Source organism: Lissotriton vulgaris, unplaced genomic scaffold, assembly GCF_964263255.1.
Source record: "Lissotriton vulgaris unplaced genomic scaffold, aLisVul1.2 SCAFFOLD_993, whole genome shotgun sequence".
Classification (NCBI taxonomy): Eukaryota; Metazoa; Chordata; class Amphibia; order Caudata; family Salamandridae; genus Lissotriton; species Lissotriton vulgaris.
Window position 1 is genome coordinate 572,502 of NW_028243902.1, and position 23,886 is coordinate 596,387.

The following is a 23,886-nucleotide window of genomic DNA, read 5'->3' on the forward strand; positions in this document are numbered from 1 at the left end:
ACTTCAGACCATGAAGGATCAAGTAGAAACGTATGTATGTTTGTTTGTGGAAATTAGTATAGCACAAATCTAGCCAAAGGGAATGGAGCACTGCATGAGCTCAGTGGCCAAAGATTATAATCCAGGGTTTTTACAGATAGAGGTAAGTGGGACACTGGAGTCGATAAAGTAAAATTGACTTTTTAAGGTGTCAAGATGTAATGTTCTTTGCAGAGGTGTGTCTTTTTCCCATGAATTTAATGGGGGTTGGAGTAGTTCTGATGGTTACTGGGATCTTAGGTTCTGGGTCCATAGATGGACTAGGACTGATTTCTGTTATTTTCTTCCCTAGAGGCTGATTTAGAGTTTGGCAGGTGAAAGTAAGTCAATCGGTATGGCGTAGTACTTTACTCCCACCATACCAGTGTCCTCTGCCTGTCGAACAACTCTAAGCATTGACTTCAGTTCCCATAAATGTAGTAGAAAGTTTGACGGACGGTAGCATCAAAATGACTGTATTGACAAACTTATAAAATGTATTTGTTTTTTCAAAAACAAAATTCCAAAGCACAATAAAAAAAATTAAAAAATAAAACACTAATGATGCCAACACCAAGGGTGGGGGTCATTTAAAACATTTTCCTGTCTCTTAGTGGTACATTTTTTACAGAGTTAAGGGAGAGGAAAAACTGAACTTTTGACCACCCACTCAAAATCGAAGGACTGTGGAATGGCCAAAACTCTGATGGGCTGTCGTAGGAGTATATCAGTGACAGCGTTGGTGTAGTCTATGTTGCTGATATAGGTAAAGTCCGCCCATCTTCAAATCAGGTAGGCAAGCCTTTAGTTTGATGGACAGGTCAGTTCCTTTTATATTTCTAGTCTGGTGATGACCGGGCTGCAATGTTTTGGGATTCATTTAAGGTAGTTTGCCTGCTGCCAAATAGGGCGGATTACCATTCATGGTGGCATTATATGCAACTTGCCTTGAACATGTGGAGTTTTAGCAAAGTAGGTTATGTGATCATAGTTCTCACGGCTTTTAACAAGGTGAGCTGTGGCATGCAAAATACCTTTCGGGGTACCAGTGTTATGTCTCGGAGGCCATGGAGCAGGGACAGTTTCTTGGGCAAAGGTTCTGAAATTGCTTATAAGAAGGTATAATTTCACTTTTTTCACATAGAATACCTTGAATCATGTCATATTTGTCTTCCTCAAGAAAAATAATTGATGTACGGAATGCTGAGCAATGTCAAACATTCACCTCCAGTACAGAGATCGTGCCTAAATCTATTGTTTTTTTTTATTGCTGTGCCATTCCACTTTGGAGCCAGTCATATGGAAATGAGTCTCAACCCTGCTCCCCATCTACTGGGCATACCCACCCCACTTAGGGTGACGAATGCAAAAAGAGCAATTTATGGACGGAATGCTGAACAATGTCAAACATTCACCCCAGTACAGAGCTCTGGGCCTAAATTCATTGTTTTTTCTCCCAATGCCATTCCAGTTTGAGTCCAGCCATAAGGAAATCAGTCTCGACCCTGCTCCCCATGGGAGCAGTCCAGCCCACACTGCCAGGCCAGGTCCTCCCCAAATTGGAAACAAGCATCCTAGGACTGGTTTCTGGGTATCACCCAATATCAACCAGACTAGCTTGACTCCAGTGGGATGGAGAGCATGGGACCATCGTCTGGGCATACCTGTCCCACTTAGGGCGACTGATGCAAAAACATCAATTGTTGGTCGGAATTCTGTACAGTGTCAAAGATTTACCCACAGTACAGAGTATTTGTAGTGTGACTTTAACCCCTCCCTCGGGTAAACACAGCAAAGTCTTGAAATTAATGACACTCCACAAGGTGTAGATAAATGACTTTAGTTTAATTCAAGGAAATGGCTCAGCGCAGTCCTTCCTCATCAGCCAGCCAACCAATAGATTCATGAGGAACTCCTACGCAAGGCTGATACTCAACATACCAAATGACATATATAACATTCTAGAGCTGGAATGAACCTACTCCAGCTCAGGATATAACACAAAGCAAGATCATAAGCATGACACGAGCAATCCCCAACCCTCTTTGCCTTGTCTACGGAGACTGAGACCTCTGCAGCGTATGAAAATCCAGAGTGCCATACACAGCACACCAAAATGCAAGTCCCTCCGAGCAGCTTCAGAGCAAAATAAGAGGCTTGAGAAATTCACACTACGGTACAAGGATCTGGTGGGCAACAACTATAACCCCGCCCTCCCACACACTCTGCAAAAGACGATCCATACTGCAACAGGTTTCAATCACCAGAGAAAACACATCATCATGCTCCCGCCTGCCCACACTGTTGCATCTATGTAAGTCCTTCTTCCTGCTTCTGCAGTTCCAGTCCTGCATACAGTTGTTCCAACAGTGGCAGTCTTCTGAACTTTCTAAGACTAGGCAGCTGCAATATACGAAGAAAGGAATAAATTAAAGTTCGTTCGGTGAGTATTCCCTATAAATGACAACTTTGAACACAAGAACAGAATGCTTATTAAAGTACCCAAAGCTCTCAATAGAGCAGTACTAGAACATTAGTTGAGAGAATACAAGCATATTACAAAAAGAACTGCAAGCAGGCCCTCAAACACCCGCACACACTCCAATGTAAAGGCAATTTATAGAACCTGTACTAAAAAACTAGGAACGGCCACAAAGCACACGGCGCATGTGCAACAGTAGATTGGAGCTGTGACATGTACTTGGGTACGACTTAGCTAGGCCCCTAAGCACGCTTGTCTGAGTTAGGAAGTAGTGGAAGCCATTAGGAATCTTCTTCAGCTGCCACAATATGTCCAACCAAGTCCCTTTTGTTTTTTCCGAGCTCAACAGCTCACTCACTAGTTTCACCCACCGTAACCACCACAGAGATGGGAGGATTGAAAACGGCTTATGCAGGTTGTACAAAAACTGGTCTAACTTAAAGCAAAAGGCACAAGGCAGATGCTACAGGGGGCGGGGAGGTGATGCTCGCTGCCATATAGACTTACACAGGTGTGTTTGCCAATATGACAATAAAGTTGGAACAAGGATCTCCCTGTCTTCAGCTGCTGTAGTGTTTCAGGATGTAGCACTATCATATGGTGACAGCAAGCAGAAGCTTTCACCTGTGTCAGATGTTGAGTCTGTGCGAAGTGAAAATGTGCATGGGTGACGCGCCAAAGCTGATTATCAGAGGACAAGATTCAAACGCCTGTCAAGGAGGCCTGGGAGTGATAAGAGACTCCTGGAAGTGTGGGCTGTATGTGTTAATATGAGAGCAGGAGAGTGCAAAAGGGTAGCAAGAAGACATTGCCTGCAAGGGTTGGCAGGGTTCTGTCCTGGACCTGGCAAGTCCTTGACACATGCTGAGGAGATGCTCTGTCAAAGTAACATAGGAGTATTCCTCAACGAATGCTACAGTGACTTCATTGCATGCGCCTAATATACCTTTCCTATCCATCTGATCAATATTATTTCTCGGCACAAGCCTTGGCAGCCTCTGAAAAGGCTGGAGGCAGGGGTTACCATTAAGTCTCTGTCTTGAAAATTGTTAGCAGGTTCAAAATTGTGGTTACCAAGAACCATCTCTGGCATTTGTAGACACTGAATTCATGAAAAGCATAGCACTGAAAATGTTCTCCACTACGACATTTCGCTGCAAGATTCTTGTGCCAGTCTCAGTGGGGGAGGATGCAGGGAGCCCTAGTGGTCTCCTTACATCCAATTCTAAGATAAGTATCTGTTCTAGCAAATAAAATATTTAAAATGCCCCAGGGAAGTTGCGAGAGTGGAACTCAGGGATAGTTGTTTTTTTATTGATTAAGACCTTCATTTGAGTAAATGACTGCCTTATACAAGAACATAATATAGATCCGATGAAGAAATGTGTGTCCATTCCTGCTAGACTATTACTCTTGACCAGTTTTGATCGTCTATATTTCCAGCTTCAAAATTTAAATTCATATTTATAATGAAACTACTTTAAACATATAAGGGCTTGCGTAATAATTTTTCAGGCTTAGGGGCAGATATACTGTGCTGTGTTTCAAGCACAAAAGTGCTGCAAACCTGTGCAAATGTTGATTTTTAATTCACTTTCTAGTGCAAAACATATTTTCCGCTGGAAAGTTGCCTGAAAGTAAGTGTTCTGCATTACTTTGACTCAGATGGGCTTTCCATGGATTGTGCATAAGCATTCCCATGCAACACCCATGTATTTTGCACCAATAAATGTGCCTCTTTGAGGCTTGTATAAAAAGAAGATTTTTATTTATTTTTTCAAACTTCTCTGACTTTGCATGCATGCTGCACTGTACAGCACAAATACAAAGTGGAAAATGTTTTAAAGTTTGTCTAGGCATAGTATTTTGCATCGGAAGGGTAGCCTTCAAGTACAAAACCTATGCTAGACATGAAGCAGACACCTTTTGCTATGGTGCAAAGGTGTGTGCGTGCGTTATGCAGCCTGATTGTGCTCTGGAGCAGAAAAGTGCCATATCTTGCACAACAGCCAAAGTTGCGGCGAGGCACTTCATGACATCTTTTTAAATCTGGGTCTGATTCTTACATAAGTTTTGGGGACCTCCTATGACATTTATGGAATTAAATCCAAAGAAGAGATTGTTAGACTCTAACTACGCTGTCTCACTTGTAAGCCAATCTCAATATGACCCTCTCCACTATATTCCCACACAAGGTTCTTTGTTTAACTTTGTTGATTTTATGAATGCCTTTTCTAAGCATGTTTACTTTTTATGTGGTGAAAAACAATAAACAAACATATCTTTAAAAAACACAAATGTTTATTTTAAAGCGAAGCATTGTTCTTCTGGAATACTTTATCAACAAACTACACACACATGATTTCAAGAGTACTAATAAGCTGATGTGATTAAAGTAAAACATAAAAGTACAACCCGTTCAAGAGGAAAGTCCCAGAAATAGATGACCATTGCACAACTTCAGTTAACTTAATGGCAATAACTTGTGGCTAGAACAAACCACTAAATACAGAAACAGTTATTCTGAAGATCTACACTCATAGTGTCAAATGAAGTATGTGCACAGCAGTGCAGCAGTGGTTAAATGGTTACAAAAAGGAGGCAGCTTGCACCAGCCCATTTCTCCTGTCAGCACCTCCTAAAAGAAAACCAACTACTAATCATCAAAGTTGGGAGAGGATGTGGCGTAATGGCCACTGCTGCCGAGCCAGGTTGGAAGATCAGCGTCTACTCAACATCCTGTGATTCTGAGCAAATTACTTAATCTCCCCGTAAATTAATGTGCACTGGCTCAAATTAAGTACTGATGTGCAGAGTGACCATGACAACGCTAAAGATCCTCTTTCAATTCCATGAGATGTCAAGGCAGGTTTGCATTTACCAAGGCCCTAAATTATAGTGTCACAGCTCTGGCTATGCAAGTCACACTCTCAAGTCATGTACTCTGGCAATAATATGCTTGGCGCCAAAAACATGTCCTACATGTTCTGTCTGCAATGTTTGGATTCCCGCCACCATTTTACTCAAAAGCTCCAGGAGGACTCCTTACTGTGGACCATTTTACAAATAGGTCATGAGGTTGTGATGGAAGATAATGGATGCCGGACTAAGGGCTTTTTGTCACTTTATCCTAGATAACCGTAAAACATAACTCATAAACATAACTCCAGCCGACAATTTATGTTAAGTTAGACAGATTGGTTAGTCTGCCCTCTGCCATGAGTATGGGCTGAAGCACTGTTGGGGTTTGGTTATCTTTGCCCGCCTTGGATTGTTTGAGCTAACTCATGAAGGGTGTAGGTGTGGTTCTAGTGGTGTTCCCATGCACATGATTCAGTCCTATACTTGTTATTATGGGAAATGGGGTTTGCTGTTTTAAGCCAGAGTCTGCATGAATTTGGTTGGATGCACTCTAAATATTTTGCTATGCTCCTTGCATGGTAAGTCATATGCGCACAAAGTTGAGAGTAAGGCATTCTGTTGAGGGTCCACAGTATCCTTTTCTTGAACGAACTGTGGGGTGTTTGATGGTTGCTGGAGTTAGGCATGTTATGTGTTGGGGTTCACTTAGGGCCATATGTATGAAGCTATTTTTCTGTCGCAAACGATGCGAATCGGTAAAAAATAGCGTTTGCGACAGAAAAATAGCAATTTCCGAAGTATCAAAAAAAATACATGCAAAATAAGGAATCGCTATTTAGTGAGTCCCAAAAACTGTGAGAACCCGACAACTGCGAATACCATTGCAATTCCCAAATTTGCGATGAAACCGCTTAGCGAAAATTGCAAATCTAGAAATCGCAATTAAGGAATTCGCAATGATATGTATCAAACATTCGCAAATTGAGAATTAATGAAAATCGCAATTTAGGGAATCGCAATTACCACCAAATGGGAGCAGGTGGTAACCAGGTTCAAAGTATATTAGGAATCCCAGAATGCAACACTTCCTTTCCACAATGTCTGGGCTCTACATGATAGTGAGGAGGCGAAGACTGAGAGCTGTGGCGCAGAGGTGGAGGCGGCAGGAGAGGATTTTCCGTGCGCGCACCACCATCTTCCAGCGCACTGAGGAGGACATCTACACCCACTACAGACTGGAGGAGGAGAGCATACTTGATTTAATAGAGGAACTCAGACCCTACCTAGAACACCCCACCCGCAGGACACAAGCCATACCCACACACATCCAGGTCCTGTGTTCACTACACCTGCTGGCCTCAGGTAGTTTTCAGGGGGTCATAGCCTCAGCAGGAGGGGTGTCACAAAGTGCCCTGTCGTGCTTCTTCCATGCGTTCCTTGATGCCATGACACATAGGATGCAACACCACATACACTTCCCCAGCACCCCACAGGACCTAGCACAGACCAAGCAGGAGTTTCACAACATTGCCCAATTCCCCCACGTCATAGGATGCATCGATGGGACACATGTTGCCATATCCCCCCTCAAACGTCGAGTACGTATTCAGGAACAGGAAATGCTACCACTCACTCAACATACAGGTGGTGTGTGATGCTAAAAACATCATCACAGATATAGTGGCAAAGTATCCGGGAAGCACACGTGACGCCTTTATCTTCCGTCACAGTGGGCGATACCGTAGACTCTCAAGAGGTGATTTTGGCGAGGGATACCTACTAGGTAAATGCTCACAGACATAGGCCACATTTCCACTGACTAGCATGTGCATTACAGTGACTAACTGTTAACATTTCCAACCACAGGTGATAGTGCTTATGCAGTCCGGGATTTCATCCTGACACCGTACCTCAATACTGCTACTGCTGGGGAGCGGCGCTACAACCGGGCACACATTTCAACAAGAGGCACCATCGAGAGAACATTTGGCAATTTGAAGAGCAGATTCAGGTGCATTCATAAAAGTGGAGGAGCACTTAATACAGCCCCGAAACCTGCTGCAAAATTGTTGTAGCTTGTGCCATGCTGCACAACATCGCTACCAGGAAAGGGACACCAATGGAGTTGAGTGATTCTGACTCCTCCGACGTGGAGGGACCTGGACCTATAGGCATGGAAGCTGGCGTAGTTGGTGCTGCAGCTGGCCGACAGAGGCGTGATGAGATCATGCGCAACTACTTCTAGGTGAGTAATAATGACACAATGACAACTTCTATCTTAGCAAATGTGTTTTAATTGCAACAGCAACAATGTCACACATTCACATTGGCAACTCCAAACACTCTCAATGTGATGCACATGTTAAAATCACAGTGCAACAATTGTACTGGAATGACTGCACAGTCAACTCTGTAGTGGGCCATATTTTGCCCTTATTAGTCATTGCAATTTGGCTGCACATCCTACTGGTGTGTAGCAGGTCTGTTGCTTCTGCCACTACGGCGCCTCTCAAAAGTGGGTGGTGGGGTAGTGGAGCTCCGCACAGACTGGGAGTCCTCCTCACTAGGAGTCAGCACTCCTGGTCCTGCGGTGCGTAGGGCACGCAGTTCATCCAGGGCAGAAGTGGACTGCACGACAACTGTGGCAATGTCCTGAATGCCATGAGAGAACTCCCGCTGGGTTTCTATGGTACGCCTGGACAGTATATTTGTAGAGGAGGCCAGGCGGTTTATTGCCCGCGTGTAGCGGTCTATGCAGGCGAGATCTTTGCGCCTGTCTGCGCGTTCTTCTCGTAACTCGGCAGTTAGCTCTTGCACAGCACCCCTGAATTCTTGACGCATGCCCCTGATTTCTTCTCGCACACCCCTGAACCCTGCCCTCATCTCACGCTGAATTCCCTTCATATGTTTTGCCTGTAGGCGTTGTACTTGGAGCGTGTGCATTTCCAGCCCAGCAAAAACCGATTCGTCCTGTGAATCAGTGGAGCTGTGGGCCGTGCGGGGTCAACGCCTGCCTGTGACCTGTGGACCCAGGCTGTGTTGTGGCCTTGACTCCGGCTGCTGGGAACCTGGGGCATCAGACTGCACAATGGAAATGTTGTCATCATCTTCGTCCTCCAGGACTGGTAATGGCCTGACCCTCCTCCTCCTGTGTCCCCTTGTTGGAATACCAGGACTGTCCTCCCCATCTGTGTCCTGAACCTGGCTAGCATCTCCAGAGGCTTGGGGTCCTGTGTCTCTCCCACTGCCTGTGGGCTTATGAGTTGCAGGTGCTGTGGATAGAACAGCACACATCATTATTTTTTGCTGCTAAAGTATGATGTGAAAAATTAAATTATTTCACAGTTTTCCCTTACTTTACTTTGGTCATTCCCCTTTCCTGACCTGCACATGTGAAATTGCATGAGATGGATGCTACTTCAAACATTTCTGTCTATTCTGACTACATCTCCCACAATGCATTGCTGTGACTGCCTGTGTACTTGCTCTAGCGTGACATGTGGTTCCCCTAATCCCTAGGTTGTTGCAGGGGTTTGGGGTGTGGGGGGGGGGGGGGGGGGGTTGGGGTGGAAAGCCATGCTTCTTACCTGGTCTTGCAGCTGGTTGGTCTGAGCTGTCTAGCACGGACACGCCCGCAACACTCTCCGGAGCCAGTGTGCCCTCTACCAGTTCCTCCAGAGGTGTGGATTCAGGCACATCAGAGGTTCCCCCACCGGTAAGTTGAGACTGCTCCAGCCTGGCTGCCAGTTTTTCTTTGGAGCGCTGGCGCAGGTCGTACCAGCGCTTGCGCAGCACTTCAACACTCCTGTGTGTCACTCCAAGGGCATTTACTTTTGCCTGTATGCCTTCCCAGATGCGTCTCTTTCTGGCTTCAGGCACCTTGTGTGAGCTCCTCCCAAATAGCAATTCATGGTTTGGAACCATCTCTGTTATTAAAGTTTCCAGTTCTGCTTCTGAGAACTTCAGCTTTCTCTTCCTGGATGTTTCACCTTCTTGCTGCTCCTGCTGGGTTAATAATAATAATAATAAAGGGATTTATAAAGCGCCTGGTGACGCCATCACGGCGTGTCCCCGCGCTACGGAGAGAGAAGGAGACAGAAGGCGGGCAAGGATCCAACGATCAGCAGGGTTAGTTATTATACAGGTGGGTCTTAAGGAGTTTTCTGAATTTCATTTCAGATCCCTCTAGCCTTAGGCTGATTGGGAGTTTGTTCCAGTTGCTGGCTGCCAGCAGTCGGAAAGAGCGTCCACCCATTTTTGCTTTTTTGACAAGGGGAATTTTTAATAGCCCTGCTCCGACTGAGCGTAGTGCTCTGGTAGGTTCATAGATCTGAACCAGGTCAGAGAGGTATGATGGGGCTTTATTCCAAACTATCCTGTGGCAGATTAGGAGTGCTTTAAACAGCACTCTCTTTCTAACTGGAAGCCAGTGTAGGGATGCCAGGGCCGGTCTGGAAGCTGCTCTTTTGGGGAGTCTCAACACTAACCGGGCCGCAGTATTCTGGAGGACTTGCATACGTCTTAGGTTTTTTTCCGTGGTACCTAAGAGCAGCACATTGCCGTAATCCATGCGGTACGTCACTAGGGCTTGGGCCATGGTACGCCGGGCCTCCAGTGGGAGCAAATCCAGAGTGCGGTTGAGGGTTTTCAGTATCCCAAAACATTTTCCCACTAAGCGATTCACATGGCCCTCATAGGACAGATTGGGATCAACCCAAATTCCCAAGTTCTTTGCCTCTCTGCTGGGATTGGGCGTGGGGCCCAAGCATGTTGGCCACCAGTCGCCTGTCCATCTGGCATTGCTGCCACCAATCACCACGACCTCCGTTTTAGAGCCATTGAGCTTTAAACAATGTGAGTTCATCCAACCTGCTAAAACCTGCATACAGGCTTTGAAGTTGGATGCAGCTGTGTCGGGGGCTAGGGACAGAGAGATCAGCAGTTGGGTGTCGTCGGCGTAAGAAACTAATTCCACTCCAAACACTTGCACCACTTCTGCCAAGGGGGCCACATAAAGATTGAACAAAATCCTTCTTCCCACTCTCAGTCGTGGCTCCTCAGTAGCAATCCTCACTCTCACACTCCCTCACAATGTATGCTGAAGCACCATGGGTAATCGGTCACTTCCTGTATGGTGATGTCATCCAACTGCATCAGGATTGCGATTGGATGATTCTAGAAAAACGCAATTTTGCAATTTTTTCCGGTGGAAAATAGCAATTTCGCAATTTCTCCGCGGAATAAATCGCTATTTTGCGAGATTTTGACTTTAAGGAATCGCTATTGATTTCCTCGCTAATATTTAGCGATTTTGGCCGAATCGCTAAATATTAGCGAATGCGTTGATACATTCCGATTTGCGATTCTGAATCTGCGATTCGGTAAAAATCGCAGATTCCGAATCGCAAATCTGATTCTTCATACATATGGCCCTTGGAAAATAAACGGAGTGCCACCTCAGAATGTATTAACTCCACTGACGAGGTTTAAAATGCACTGTGGTAGTGCACAGGCGCAGACACTGCTCCACAGAGCGTGCACCTCCTGACCATGAAACTTTTGCTCTTGGCTCTGGATTAAACTGCTTTCATTTTGCTTCAGGGACGTAAGTAGCAGAAGCAGAGTGATTATCACGGGTGAAAAGCCACAGAACACCCAGGAAGTGCCATGCCGAGCCGGACTAACCATTAGATGGCTCTGGCTTCAGGTGGGGGTCGCTTCCAGAGCAAGATGTCTAAAAAGAGCATATGCTGCCCCCAAATCCCCATCCCAGCTTGGGCCTTCAACATGGGGCTGGTTCGGTCTATTGTGACATGGCTGGTTCTCGTTTCCATTCTATCTCTGGTATCATGCTCGGCTCATCTCCAGGGGAGGAGGGATTCCAGTTTTCCAAAACTTTAATATTTAAATCCTTGGAAAAAAGTATCCCTGTTGAAGTCGTGCAGATAATAATTGTATTTATTTAACGGTTATCGATGCGAGTGCACCTTTAAATGCCCCATATTAAAATGGTAAATGTGTGCATGAGTAGCCCTGGAAGGAGGAAGCGGAAACGGGGAGTCTGAATTCTTAGATAAAGTTAGAGAGCTGCTAACTTGGAGTGATGATGTTTTCCTGCACATTGTTTGTACAGTTTCATATTTTCTGCACTTGGCAGAAGTCCTCTCTGATCCCACTCTGGCGAGATTCTGGGGCCTGTTTACAGGAGACTCTATCTGGCCGCCGCCTGCCAAGACAAGCCGCCCCCTCGGTGCGTCGCAGGTTGGGGTTCAGCGCCTTAGTTCGTTACCTCGGGAGGAGGGAGCATTGCTGTGCGTCGAGGAGCCGGCAGGGAGCGTTCCGCAGCTGAACAGAACCTTTAAGCATTCTAATTTGTAAACGTCTTGGTATTCGCATTTGATATTATATTTAATGACTCATCCTGAGATTCCGTGGCGAAGGCTCGTGAGATAAAATCAAACGACGGTAACTAATATCATTTGAAGTTAGTCAGAAGAAGCACTGGCACGATTCACTCAAAGAGAAATAGTTTCAAGTTCTCATGAGATACACCTACATCTGCTCTTAAATGATGTTTGTTCAGATGTATTTACTAAGTTAAATAACAGGCATGTGTCCATAGGTTCTTCTCGCGGTTAAAGCATGGCTGAGAGCTCCGCACCGTTTTTTTCCTCCGATTATTGAATGACATATATTTACCTTAGAATTTCATCGAGTTATTGTATGAGCTGCAGAGTGCACAGCTCAGAAACTGTGAGAAGTGGTGGCCTCAGTCTATTTTCGAGCTGTGCTGTCTGCAGGTCATGTACTAACTAAGAATTTCCATATTAAAATCAGTGGCGTCTGATAGGAAACTGCACTGGTGGGGTTGAAAATATAGAAAAAAGACCTTACCTTTACCGCCGTCCCTCCTCCTCGTCTCCGCTTCTCGTATCTTCAAGCAGGAAGCACACAGGCTCCCCTAAACCAATCACAACTCTGCAATGCAGGGTTGTGATTGGTCGGAGCGCTGTGGTTTGGCGCTCAGATGGGGACTGGGAGGCTGTGCATGTTCCCCACCAGGCTGTGTGTTACAGCCTGGTGGGAAGGGGCGCATGACTGTTTGGCCGGCACAAGACGGCTTGCCAAACCGCCATGCGCACTTAAGTGCATGAACCACTCCTCCTCCATGTGCCTCTAACCTTGCCCCGCGCTAACCCAGACCTGCAGCAACAAAAAATAAAATGGGCAACTCTCCTCCACCTTAGCAAGGAGCTGCCCCTGATTATTAGTATACGCTTTAGGAAGATAATCATATAAAACAGGCACTCAGCTCACAGCTAGCACACCCCTTCATGAGACAGTCCATGTTTTTATTATTTTAGAAAATGTGTTTGCTTTTGTTTGCTGCTACCTTTCCAATTGTGCTTCTGGCAACCTGGAAGAACTCCAAGCTACACAGCATTCAGACCACCTTCTCTACTCTGGTTATCCACTAATTCCCCATCCTCATCTGTCGAATCACTGTTCTGCAATTCTAATAATTCTTTTTATGACTCTTTTGCATATGGCCTAAAGCCTCTTTGCTGTGTGAGCTCTGGTCCACTCCAAGACTCAATAAAAGTAAGAAAAAATGCAAACTAGCATCTAAGTGCGAAGTCTTGTAATTTTTAGGTTTCGTCTGGGTAGCGCTTGTGCTGTCTCTTCGAGACATTCTGTATTCAGAATATAGGCATTCAACATGCCCAGCGCTTCTGGTTGGTTAGTTGGCCTGTCTTTCTAAATTCCTTTACTCTGGTTGGTCAATACAGTCCATCTGTCCCACCATTGTTGCTTTGTTCCCTCCTAGCGGACATCACCAATTGGTTTTTTGGTAGGCCATCTCTGCCCATCTGTTGCCTCCTTGTTCCCACTCCTCACTCATGTCATTGCTGCCTTCCATCCTGCACCGCTGCTGACCAGAATGCATTGTATTTTGTTTACTTTACAGACTGTATTGCATTGTATTCATTGTTTGCTCCGGGATGCCCCGCCTGCAAAGCACCACACACGCACCCCAGCCTCCTGTACTCCTATATGCCAATGCTACGAGACAGCGTCTCTGATCTGCATTCTTCGCTCCGGCATGCCTGACTGCACACCACCGCACCCCCCCCCCCCCACCACCAGTAATTATGTATATTTACTATTATAGTGCCTTTGAATGAAGATGGCGACCACTTTTGCCATTCCATAGCTCACTGACAGTTGTTAGTCCTTTTTCTCTTTGGACTACTACTTGAAACAACACAAATGCAGAGCCTGTTACACACGCTGGCTTCCTCTATTCCGGCTACGTTCTATGGAGGGCCAGCTATACTTCAGAAGGAAAACTACCCATGCTCTTTGCTTTATCGTTACGTTGTTCTGCCCACTTAAATGCACACGACTTTATACCCTGCCTTTCCATTTTTTACAGGCTTATCAAGGCTTATAGTTGCTCTTTTTGAGTTATGTTTTCACTTTCCATGTGCGCCACGCTGCTTAACCACAAGTACGTGTCACAAGACATTGTGCTCCCATTCCAAACTGGGGTCTATGAGAACTGTGTAATGGCAGTGACTTTATGTTATTTAATCAACCTCCCCCACACTAACATTTGACTCTTACATTTTATTTCATAGCTGTATTAAAGCCCCACAATAATCTTCCAGATTAACCATATTCCTTGCAGGCTTTTCGTTCGGAATCGTACAGGTATGCTTTTGACCTTCACATATTTGTACATATTGCTTTCATAGCGACACATGTTTTTTCTACAAACACTTACCTCGGAGGTAAAAAATATTGGCATTTACAAAGCCAATAGCTTCAACTCTAACAAATGCGAGACCTGTAGCATTTCCAATGCTTGTTTAAGATAAGTGAGAATGGCAAGGTGTGAACATATGTGAAAGTAAATCAAGTATTGGGCAAGGACTGTTTCTGTGTAGTCACACACCACATTTGGGTGTTAACAAAAAGGTTAGATCTATTTTGCAACATCTGCTCTGTAACTACTGTGGTCCGAACAAAAAGCCCAATTTTAAGAGAATATGAGTAGGTCCAGGATTTGGAAATGTTAGAACCTGATTTACTGCAGCATAAAATGATATGATGACTAGGTCCAGAAGAAAGCTGGAAAACTATTGTTTTCATGTTTGGATGAAAAAAGGTTGTGATTCGTTTCTGCAAAAAAACAGACAGTGCCTTACTTACAGCATGGCAGGCAGCTAGCCAAGTCAGTGGAGGCGACTCCCACAGTGGAAGACTTTCTGCGGTGGTTGCATTTAAGACACTGAAGCTTAGCCAAGCATGAACCTTATTTGATGTGCCTCAATGAAGGTTTTAGTTTTTCCCTAACAAAAACTCAAACCAGGAGTTTTTTATTTAAACACAAAAACAGTGTCCCTGACCGGCTGGGAGTTTTCTCCCAGCACATGGAGGTCATTTCTTTTGGCTTTCTCTTGCGGCCCTGAATAGAAATATTATACGTCAGAATGGCTGCCTAAAATAGGGCAGGTATTATGCCTTAAGCTAGCTGAAGGCCCTCTGGTGGACCGACCATTGGTCAAAGGAGTCCATCAATGCAGCCAGCTGGGTCTCCACCGGTTGAAAGCTGGCACTGTAGTGGACCTCCAAATGAGGCAGGCGAACCTCAGGTTTGGTTGGCAGGGAATTCACTGAGCGCTAAATGTGACCGAAAGGTACTTACAGACAGGCCTTTTTTAGCTCTCCCTATAGAGGCCAATGAAGGAAAATGTTGTGATTCTCAAAGAGGGTACTAGGGAGGTATGTGAATGTGGGCAGCCTAGTGAGTGACATACACCGTTGTTTTATTTGAGTCGATTGGGCCACAGCCTATGCTTTGGCGTACCAGCTTTAGGCTTCCATGTTCTGCCCCATCTTTTAGTGGGGGAAAATGCAGCTTATTTGATACAAATGGGAAGCCTTTGCTGATATTTTTGCCTGGTCTTTAAAGTATACAAAAGTAAGCATGCCAGAAACACTGAGGAGATATTGCCCTCCAGTGTCAGGCCCTCATCCATACTGGGTGCCTATTCTGCCTTGGTCGCTGGCTTTGGAAGTAATAATGTACCTTTTGATCTATTTCTACCTGTATGAAGTCATTCCACTTCCCATCCTGAGTCAAGAATAATGGAATAATGTCAATCCCATGCTGGAGGCTCCGGATAGATGGGTCCTCCTACATAGACCTTAAGGTGTCATGGATATCAACCACCCATGAGGAAGAAGTCTCTCTTTTCAGGTGTTTGTTACTAAAGGAGTGACGCTTCGCGGATGTGCGTATCCAGTCATAAAGATGCACAGCAGGAGGAATGACAGAAAGTTTACAACACTATGACCTTCTGGGTAGGTCTGTGCTTCTAGAGAGGATAACTCAGTGTTCACCAGCAGATCTACCTTCATGCGGCATTTCACTATATAATATGACATCTACTCTGAGTCTATCACTGCCAGCTCAATACATTACTCTTTTTAAATCTCCAGAGTGTCTGCTCTGAGGCCAAGAGTTTTTCATTCTGTGACCTGGTCACTGTCGGATGCACTCAGGGGCAGACTTACAATTACTGGCGCATCCCTGCATATCGGCAAGGATGCGTCAGTAATTGTGCGCCGCAGCTCCGCCACCATTGATGCGCCGCATTTATAATGCAGCGCACCATGGGGCAAAAACTGTACAGATGCATCATGCATCTGTGCCGTAAAAGCGGCGCATTGCTGGAGTTGCGTCACAAGCACAACACGGCTCCAGCAATGATCAGGGGGGCCCTATGTGCACAATGCTGCGTCAATCATTACGCCTACTTCAAGAAGGCGCAGGGTTTTCGTGCAGCATGGGCCCAAAATTGACTGAGTGAAATCTTGTAGATTTCACTCAGCCACTTTTGGGAAGTGTTCCTGCGCCGGAACGCCTCCCCCTGCACTGGTACGCCTCTTCTGGCGCAGGGCTTTACAACATGACGCATCTGGGAGATGCGTCACAAAAGTGATGCAACGGCAGCGTAAAAGCAGCGCAAGGGGCTTGTAAATCTGCCCCTATGTACTCAAATGTAAGCTGCGTTCAGTGAGAAATGTTATGAGATCATTAAGATGTCCACTAGTTAGTGATCAAAACTTGCAGTGAGCAAGGCCTGCAGAATGACGTCATGCCCCAATACCTGCACCTCCTGTGCCATTCTCACCCCTGATCTTGAGGTCCAGGTATTCAGGCAAAACAGATGCTTTTGGGAAGGAGCTCATCGCATGAATATCTGAGGCTGACAGAAGTGTTTTGTGGCGAATGAACAACTGCGGTTCTTCCATCTGCTGCAGACGTGGATTATTTTCCAGGGAACGCATTGTTATGCAAACAAGGTAATGCAAAGTAATTGAAACCACATTTGTACAATGATCTGTGTCAAAACATTCCCTTTGGCACATTCATCAGCCCATTTTTTGCCAGTGTGGATAGTGCTGAATATTAAATTATGCGTCTGCTATAGATAGCTTCAATCAGCAATATTTGGTTTCAGGTCGGATTTTTCTTTTTTATACGGCAATGTTGAATGAAAGTAATTGGGCCACCTTTGTATTCTTTTGGTTTTTGCACCTTCCACTCATAATTCATAGGGAAGGGTATATTTACATATTCAATCTTTGGCTTCAAGCATATAACACTCATCACAATCCAGGACACCATGCAACTGAATGTTGGGCCTCGTGTGCAATCTGCTTTGCAGCCACAAAGATCGGCCCTGTGTGATATACCTAGGGTTGGAAAATAACATTTGCAAAAGTTTTAGAACATAGTGAACATTTTAGGATTTCTTCATTTATGAATTAAATTGCAATTCTTTATAAGAATAAATTATAAGAAAAAACCTCTAAAGTGACCTATATTACTTTAAGTATGGCCTGCTAAGGCTCATTAACAACACAACCCCAATATCAGTGTCATACAACCGTGTTAGTCACAGAAATATATATTTTTATTATTTTTTCTTCATACAAAAATGATATACTTTTTTGATATATTTTATCATTTTACTGCTATACATTGCTTAAAAGAGGCAAGTTCATTATTGTCTGCACATACATATGACATAAACCTATTCACCGAACAGTTACCTAGATGTCTACAGAGTCCCAAGCATTTAGGTGTGCAATAGTAACATATGATATTAACACTAGAACCACGAATTAACACTTGAATTTCTTCATCTGTTACACGTATATGGGCTAGATAACCAACAAGACAACTCTAAAATAAAAATACAATTGCTTGAAAGCACAAATAACGTGTTGTTTCCCCCTCCTCTTGGATTTCAAAGTCATTAGGGGGTACCTTTTTTCCTTTTGTTAAATTACAATTCTACCATTGTAGTTTTTAAGTACCGGTTTGCAAATGACATGTACTAAACATTCAGAAATTGTTAATAGTCACAAAAAAGGACGTTGCACCTTCACTGTACCATTAAGTGGAAAGAGGTGGTAACAAAGGTCCAACATTGCAGTGGGAATGGGACCGCCCGACAGGTAGTTGGAGATCCCACTCGTCGAATTACAATGCGACCACCAGCATGGCGGTCGGAAACATAGCCTTTACTATTGTGGCTTGTGCTGCCAGCTGGAAAAAGGCCGCAGCACAAGCCGCAATTGTAAAGGGTATGTTTTCAAACATCCATGCATACAGTGCATAGATGTTTGGGGGTGGCACCACATGTGCCCTCCTGGGACTATAGTGGAGGCCCAGGGGTGAAAGAGGCCCTGCTGGGGGCCCCCAAAGTGCCATTCTGTCTGCCTTTTTATGGCGGTCAGATTACCATGTAAAGGAAGAGGAAAAGGCACATCGTAATCCCTACGGCGGTGCCTTCACAGGCGCTACCACCATTGTAGCGTATTACGCTCCGACCGTTGCTCTGACTCTTTGAACCTATCAGAGCCATCGGTCAGTCCCTCCACCCACTGCCTGCGGTCAACCGCATCATAATGCAGCAGTTGGTCCACAGCCCCAGATGTTGGACCGACCACCAAAGATGGCCTATCGGTGGCTGTCCATCCGGCACCATAATCCGGCCCTATGTCTAAAGTATAATAGCACACTCAAAAGCTCTGCAAACTTTCACAATGGTTCGATGCTACGATGAGGAGGATGTGTATCCTCAGAGAACAGCCGAGGAGAAGGATTAAGGTGAGAATTATCAGACAGAGTGGCACTTTTCAAATAAACTGCAGTGGAGGTTTATGCTACATACTGACTGAGAAAGCAGGCAATTGTAAACCTAATTGATGAGCTGCAGTCTGATCTAGGCAGATTAACCAAACTCACAGAGGCAATCCCCACACATTTTTAGATTTAGTTCCTTAAGTCATACTAACCAGACTTTGCAGAATTCCTCTGCGCTCCTTTTCACAACCCCTGTAGTGTTAATCCAACCTTGAATTTTCCTTTTAGTAGCCTCTGGGATGGTCATTGAGGCTTTTCCAAAAAGTTTGTCGTTTATCCAACCAGGTTATTCAATTCCTGGTCATTAAACGTCCTCTTCATGTTTCTTTCCAGCGCTTTTTGTCACTCCTGGAGTGCCATTATGGACATCTGTCAAATTAACCAGTGCTGGATAAGTGAACTCCTCTCCCAGGCTGACCTTCAATGCTTCTGGATCACTTGATGGATCTGTGAGGTCATCAGTCATCGCTGAGGAGGCATTCGTAATTTACAATTAGTGATTTGTAATTTACAATGATTACTAAATCACAACTTGGAAATAAGTATTAAAAGATTGAGTACATTGAGAAATTGCTTTTTAGTAATGGCAACTCTCAGTAAATAATATGTTGTGATTCAGATAGAATGATTCATTAGAAATCTGTATTTACGAATTGTAAAATCAAACATCAGGCTCTATATTATTGTAAACCTTTTCTAAAATATCTATTTTGTCATGCCTTTTGCATTTGGGCAGTCAATTAATGCATTTAAAACATTGCAATAATATAATTAATTATCAGGTGTTTAACATTTGATTTCCCTTTTTACATATTGATTTTAAATATTTTCCAGAAATTTTATGAAATGAATGTAGTTTTGTTGGGTTTCATGTGCAAACCAAAAACAAACTTAGTAATAGAAAATGAACATTGATTAGGAACACTAGCAAAAGAAATAAAGATGATAGAGTCTCATTGGAAGTAGAATATCATCCAAATGTACCTAATGTCAAAAACAGGATTCCCCAAAATATTTTCTGTTAAATGCAAACTTAGAAAATTAGAAAAGGCTTTACCCCAAACGTTCAGTCTCCGGCAGTCACAGAGTCGCAAATTTACAAATTGTCATTGTGATCATAGAAACAAAACAAGCTGTAATAAATACTTTTAAAAGGTGGAAAACATATGAATAACATTCTGTTACAGGAAAATGCTATTACATATCAAAATACCTTTCACGCTTACCACCTTGTGCCATTTGTACAGTGGCAAGACTCTATATATGAGCATATAAATATAACTATAAATGATATGTGTACATACATTAATCACATATCAACAAAATTGAATAGGAAACTTTGACCAGCCTTCAGCTTACCATTTTAACCACACCCACTGTTGCTGTTGGACTTGACGATCTTCCTGATGGAACATTAGGTGGTGTCATTTATTTCTTGCATTTATCACAGTGTGCGGGATCACTACTCTATTAGTTATGGCTCTAGATATGCTCACCAGTTGATTGGACAAGCTTCTCTTTGACTTCGGTTCATAATTACGCATTAAAGTTTACATCAAATTCGTAAATATGCATAGGTTTGGTCCTCAAAAGTACCATGTACTTTGGTCTCCTCTTCAGGAAAACTATTTAGGCTGAATTACACAAAATATAGCATGTCGAAAAAAGATGACTTGAGATGGTAATATATAACCTCCCACCCAGAAGTAGTGGTAACAGTATTCCCTTTACACCAGTCCCATTTCAGGTATTCCGAGAGAGCCTTTGCTTGATTTGGCCTGAATCCATTCAATATTTACAGGAACAGTGCGTGTTCTAATTTACTTTTTAAGCATATGAATATCTTGGCAGAATCATGAACCAGCCATGGACAAAACAATTTTGGATTGCACAGAACGTTGGTTCATACAATGAATCTTCACAAAACATTCCAAAAACAAAGGGGGTCGACTAATGTATGGGAGCAGAGAGTTGCACTGAGAATTTATAATAGGAGGTTTATTGATGTTTCCTTAGGGAACTGTTAGAAAATGATATGCAAAAAACTGCAGCCTGAAGTCCATTCTGTGTCAGTACTGTTGATAGGGATGAAAGTTTGGCCAAAGTTTGTGGCCTGTGCCCACTGGGCGCAGCAGCAGGTTGTGCTTCATGAGCAGCCAGAACTGAAGTCCAGGCACAATCTTCGATGGAAAGCCAAACTCCATTTCCAAAGCTCCAAAGCTCACAGGGTGAGACCCAATTCATACACCCTGTGACTACTATCTACTTGGCATGGACACAAGCAATGCTCAGCTAACCTGGGTAGGGTAAGTTGATGCAGCAGCTTTGCTGTAGTTTTCAATATATGATGTTTGTGTACCATAATCAATTACTGAACAGTGTAAAAACCTGACAACCACATCCTAAAACGTCCCCAAAAACACTTAAAAAACGGGGAGATTATAAATACATTCCAAACCTTGAAAAGCACTAACACGTCCACACATGTCTTTAAAATGGCAACATCAACACCATCACAGAACCCACTAACAATGGGCCTGATTCACAAGGTGCACTTTGTGGTGCATTTTGTAGTACTACGGTAGTCCTATAAGACTTACTACGAAGTGCTATTCACAAACTGCACTGTTGCAGTAACCTACACTTTTGAGTACGTTTACTATTTTCAATTATTCACAAAATGCACTTTTGTGTTAACTTGCACTTTTCTAGTAGGTTCCTACCCACATTACTTTCTAAGGAAGGGTGTTACAGTACAGGTGGCTGATCATGTGTAGTGCTGGGCTCACTACAAAAGTGTAAGTTACTACAAAAGTGTAAGTTATTACAAAAGTGCAGTTTGTGAATACCAAAAAGTTCAAAACTTTTACTAAATAGTGTAGGTTACCTTTGTGAATAAAACCCAATATGAATTTTGTAGATTTATTTGCTGCTGGTGGAACTACAGGATTGACAGTACGTGTGACAAAGGAATGAGTACATAGTGGTGTTTCCTTTACAGTAGCACCATTCATACAACACCATGTAGTTCATTCCTTTGCCATATGTACTCATCCACATGAGATGCTTTGCACCCCAGGTACAGTTTTACAGGGGACCTGCCAATCCAAATTATTAATCGCGATTTGCAAGTAGATACTCTGCGGTCTAGCTTCATGTAAAGGCTTCCTTTGACTTTTATAACCTGTTTTTATTTTTACATTATATAATTAGACACTCTCAGCCTATGAGGGTATCTGGTTGCTGACATTGGTGCTGAAGGCGCATAGCTGAATTTTATGGCTAGTAGGGTATCGATTACATTTGAGGAAAACCGCAGCAGTTTTTCTTCTCTATATGAACATTGCACAGACTTCTAGTTGCTAACAGTGATGGGATAGGCTTTAAGGTTCACGCAATCACTTTGAAGACATGTATTTGATGGTACTGTGTCCCTTTTTCTCTCTATGGTTTCTGTGCAAAAACCTATTACCAATTGTGTGTTTTAAGATAAATATGAGCAGGTCAAACCTGGAGATATTTATATGGGGATCATGTTCAATATTTAGTGCAACATGCAGATTAAAAAAACGCATTTTATTCTTCAAAAACATGTAAGTGAGAGGTAGTATTGCCTTCAATAAATTCTGGCTCTTCAAAGCCAGATTTATGAGGTGTGATACATCTCACACCAATCAATGGGACCTTTCAGTGGCGTCACTAGGGGGGTGCGGGGGGTGCGGACCGCACCGGGTGACACCATCACCATGGGGTGACACCGTCGTGACACCGTCGATGCTCTCTGGAGGGTCTCCTGCCTCGCTTACAAGCCGAAACGCCTGATTACACCAACTAAAAATAGGGATGCAGAAAAAGAATTATGTCACCGATCTACGCCATGGTCCAAGTCTAGAGCAGCAGATCTCAAGCCAAGTGTAGCGCTGCGCAGCTCGCATCTGACACTGACGCTGCACCGCTCACATCCGAGTCTGGAGGTGAAGCACCTGCTCTCGGTCTCAGGGTCGGGCCGACGCTGAGAGGCTCAGGGAGGGCTCTAGGCGGGCTTCGGGCATGAGCTGTGTGTTTAACAGGCCAGGGTTAGAGAAGAGGAAGTCAGAGAGAGCGGCTAGGAATAGACACAAAACCGGCCCGGATTAAAAGTTATACACACTTCTATTCAGCACAGCAACCTCCACACCCATTCCTTCCTTCTCATTGTAGGGATTGCATTTAGATGTTGTTACAAGATATAAAAGTTATGTTAACTGTGCGTATAGTGGACTTCGATTAATTTACAGTGATTTTTTCTATTTAATGAAGATATTACTGCCTTGAGAAATGTGGTTATAACTGTTTTCTGCTCTGGAAAGCGATTGCCTGTTATCATTAGCAAAAGATGCATACTTTTAGGAGCTCATAAAAAGTTTTGACATTAATTCATTTGGAATTACCAATACCACATTATTAAGTATTTACCCATTTCAACATTACCTCATCGTTACCAGTTGGAGAGATAGAAATCGGACCTTACATGCAGTGTTGAAGTGTGCACACAAGTTTATTACACACGTTCTAGTTTTCTGACCAATTTTCCTAATGCAAACTTTAAAAAAAATTCTTGCAAAATGTGCGTGGTGAAAACAATTTAGGAGTTTGGGAACTCCACAAAACTTGTAGTCCGACTCCCACTTCAGGAGGAAACCCCTTTTCCACAGGAATTGGGAATACAACGGGACACGGAATACGCCCTAAAGTCGACTCTCAAAATCCTGATAGCTGAAAGTGCAGCAACAATTACTGAATTAATAAGACGTTGTACTGTAACTGTCCTAGGAATACATGTGTACACAGCTGGTGCTACAGGGGATTCACATGCCACCTGATAGTTAATTGGCATAGCAGGGTGCCAGTGGCCCTATTGTGTGAATGCAAATGGGCCCCAGACCCATGCATGTATGGGAATATCCTTCATTATTCAGGATACAGTGGGCGCCGCAGGCCAATGGCCCTGGTGCCACCGCACCTGCTGCGCCATTGGCAGATTGCTAGCTCATTGGAGAGGCTTATGTCAATCCTGCTCAGACAACCAGCCTCCTTATTCGTGTGGGATAATTCATGTGACATTACATTGCTCACTAGCGCCTGTTTAATTGTAGTGAGTTTGGAGAGCAATAGGCCCTACTTATTATCTATTCTATGGGGATATATTTACTCTTACTCTGCCCTCTGCTGCCGCCTATGCGTAACTAGTAGTTAACAGGTGCAACATACCACACCTAATCTCGCTGCTGAGTGAAGCAGAAACAACTTCATTACT